Below are 3,894 nucleotides of genomic sequence, written 5' to 3'. Positions count from 1 at the left end.
TGAGAAACATAAGCAATATAGATATTTCACTAATAAATTTATAACATATTTTGTAATTCACTATATAGATTAAAACATAACTTGCTTCCTGTGTGTTATTTTGAATAACTCAATAAATATTATTTTCATGATGCTACTTACATGCTTGTCAAAGTAGCCTGGGCTCTAAATTAATATAGAATGACTCTTCTAAAGTAAAAATTATAAGTCAGCATAGTGTATAGTAATTGCTTTCAGTAATATAAAAGCTAGTGTTGATAGTATTTCAGTGAACTAGTTTTTTATTTACTAAAATAAACAATAATAAGTGTCATAAAAAGCCTGTGAAAAAGCTCATTGGACTAAGTGCTTGCTGAGATAAGCGCAGGGGCCAGGGCTTGATCCCTGGCACCACATGCCACAGTGCTCTGCCCCTGGGCATGCTGAGCCAGCGATGGGAGTCAGAGTGTTGTGGCGCATGCCTGTAATCCCAGCACTCGGGAGGCAGAAATCAGGAAGATCACTAAGAATTCCAGCTGTGTAGTAAGACCCTGTATCAAAAAAAAAGTATCATAGTGATATCAAAAAAGGGAATTAAAAAAATACTGAGGATATATGGATATCCTTATAAAATATATATTAGTTAAGTCACCTGTTTTTAGGAAAAGGAATGTACAGAATTTCACACATTCCTTTCAGCTGAGCAAGAGATTCATCAAAAAAATAAATAAATAAACAGTACAAATAAAAGCAGGTAGTTAAGAATGTAAGTCTAAATAAGAGCTCCAATAAATATTTTATTGGAAGTTATGTGATTAAACTATGCATGTGTGTGTATTGTGCATGTATTGTATAATGTATTCTGCTTGGCATGAAATTTGGTTAAACTATGGTCTAAATTTTTATGTCCCGTGTAGGTTATATTGTCTTGGTTTTTGGCCCTGAAATTAAATTTTCAAATTGGTGAGCTGCATTCTATGCCTTTCATTTTGAGAAAAACTCTCACCAAGTTACCCATCCTGGGCTAGACCTTTGCTTTTCCCACTTTACCCTTCTGACTCGATGGGAATATGGCACCTGGCACCATATTTAGCTTTCAATGTGTCTTAAAGAAGCTCCTGTCCAATTTTATGATAATCTCTGATGGAACATACCATAAGTTTCAAACTGAGAGATTGGATCTTTAAAGAAAAAAAAAGTTGTATGCAAAATCAGCAAAGTTTTGGTCTGTTTCCTTTGTATCACCCTTTTCCTTCCTTTTGTAATGACAATGTTTATGTTGTGAAACTAGGTCAGGAGTGTTTAACTTTATCTTGATTTTAATAGGTGACTCCTGGTATGAGCTTACTTTGAGTCTCAGAGGAGAATTTGAACTTGGACTTTTCAACAAAGCTGAGAATTGTCAGACTTTGGTGATCATCAAAGTTGAGCTTGATGCACTTTTCTTCATAGTATGAATATGAGTTTTTTGGGGACTGGCACATGATTGTCACTGCTTAGATCTAGAGTGACTCCTAAAGTCTTTATGTGTCTGGGGTCCAGCTTGGGAGGTGATTGGGCCACTGGTCACTCTAGCCTACTGTGGATTCATCCACATTCATTCACCATGAGTTCACAGCTAATGTCCTTTCTGGAAGTAGGATCCACTTGGACGAAGGGGTTCACTTTGGGCTGACCTGGAGAGGAATACCTAGCACCTTAACCCTTCACTGTCCGCTTCTTGATTTCTAGGAGACAAGCACTTTTCCTCTGCTATTCCTTTGACCCATAACTTTACTATTTTGTATCCAGCACTCAATGGAACAAAAATTTGAGGCAACATAAGAAATGTCCTCCTTCCTATTGTGTTTGTTGAACATTTTTATCCAACATGGAAATGACTAAGGCACAGTGGAACAGGTAAATTTCCATGTAGCATCTGTATTAAAGGAGAAAAATACACTGTGAAAAACATTATATGGACATAGCAGAGTATTCTATATGGATTGATTACTTGGAAATTGTGATAACTGTTCAACTGTTTCTTCCATTTGCATTATTAGATTACATATTAATTAAATAATAAGTCTATACCAAAAAATACAAAATGTAGTACAAATTGTCTCAGGTATTGGATACCTGATGAAAGAGTGGTCTTTCTACCAGATCAGTTTGTGTTCCTCTGGGTGCTTACCATTTTATTATTCATGTCACTTGTGGCACTTACATGATTACTAATTTTCATTGGCTTTAAGAGATGATGCATCATAATATTAAATTAAGCCACTGATAGATAATCTCCCTTAATACAGACTTTTCATTCTCTTTTTCTCTCTCTTTCTCTCTTTCTCTCTCTTTTTTTTGTATTGTTTTGTCTGTGCAACTGAGATTGAACTCAGAACCTTGTGCTTGCCAGGACACTTTTTATTTTCTACAATCCTGCTTAGAGATGCTTGTGGTATAAGTTTCTGGTTTTTATGTGAATGGCCCTGAACAATGCATTTCAAGAATCTGAACAAAGCTGAAAATCATTGGCAGAATGAAGGACTTCCTTTAAGATTCCGGCCACTTCTCAGAACATATCAGCCAGCAATTTTACATACACTGTCAGTTTGTGTCACTTCAGATTCCCTGTGGATGATTATATTCCAACACCATGTGGCTTTTATTAGGCCTCTCCAAATTGACCATGTTTCTTTCAATTGGTATTGAGAACATGCATCCCAAAGAATTTAATTCAGCATCGACTGTATTGTACAATAGATTCAAATGGTAAGGGGAGGCTTTCCATTGCATAATTTAATTAATTAAATATATGTAAATGTGAGCATTTCTTAATATTTAAGTTTTCAGCTTTCTCCCTCTTGGACACATTGCAATTTCATTTTCCATATGGAATACTATGCTTTAATCAATTATATTCATATATTCATTTATTTTTATCATACTTTGAAAGAACAGGTTTTAACTGTTTAGTTTTTTAGTCTAAGTCAAACTTGTAGCACAGTAAGTTTATTACTCATTACGATAAACACAAAATTAATAAAATATAATGAAATAAAAATTTTAAATTTTACTATAACTATTTATGAGAAACATGGGTTTGAATTTCACTTCAATTAATTTGTGTATTTCTATTAAAATAGCATTTAACACTAAAGGTCAAGAGGTTTCAGCATCAACACTATTTCAGCATTTCATTATGACATTAATGAGAATATCTAGTCAAAACATGGTCAAGAGATACTCTATGAAATTACTTTTTTTCTTATATTTGATTTATAATACTTAGTGCTTATCAAAAATTTAAAGATAATACATTAAAAATTAGGACAATTTCATTGTTCTTGAGAGTCAAGAGCCCTGAAATCATGTCTATCACTAGTATTTACTAGCAAGGGGGGTACATTGGAAACAACACTGTACGGAATTTCCACTGCTCTTTCCATGCTCCTGTGCAGCTCTTCCAATCAAATCATGGTTTCAATTTCTCCATCCTTTGACTGTGAACTGCTTATAACATCCTTTGCCTTAAAGAATGCATCAAAAGTAAAACTGGATCTTGCAATCTTAGAGTCTTGACAAGTTTCCCAGTGAAAAGTCACCAGCGTGTGCATCACTAGTCTCTTGACTTGCTGAATGTTGTTAAACGTGAGCCAAACAAGAAAAGATCTGCCTTTTCAAGGTCTGATAAATCTTTGCTATCCAGCTGACTCTTGCACAAAATTTACTTGTTTTTATTAAATAGATGTTGGAGTATTTTTGTATGCTGTCATTAGAATCATTCACTTTGAAAACTTCTGAGATGTTTATTATAAGTCTTACCATACCTATATTAATCATATCTACCACTGCTCCACTTCTAAGTACCATGCTTAAGTTAAATCATGAAATTTAACATCCCAATGTAACCACACCAACATATTTCTTTTCTGT

Source organism: Octodon degus, unplaced genomic scaffold (assembly GCF_000260255.1).
Source record: "Octodon degus isolate 3935 unplaced genomic scaffold, OctDeg1.0 scaffold00875, whole genome shotgun sequence".
Classification (NCBI taxonomy): domain Eukaryota; kingdom Metazoa; phylum Chordata; class Mammalia; order Rodentia; family Octodontidae; genus Octodon; species Octodon degus.
The sequence above is the reverse complement of the archived record's forward strand: the minus strand, read 5'-3'. Positions refer to the sequence as shown.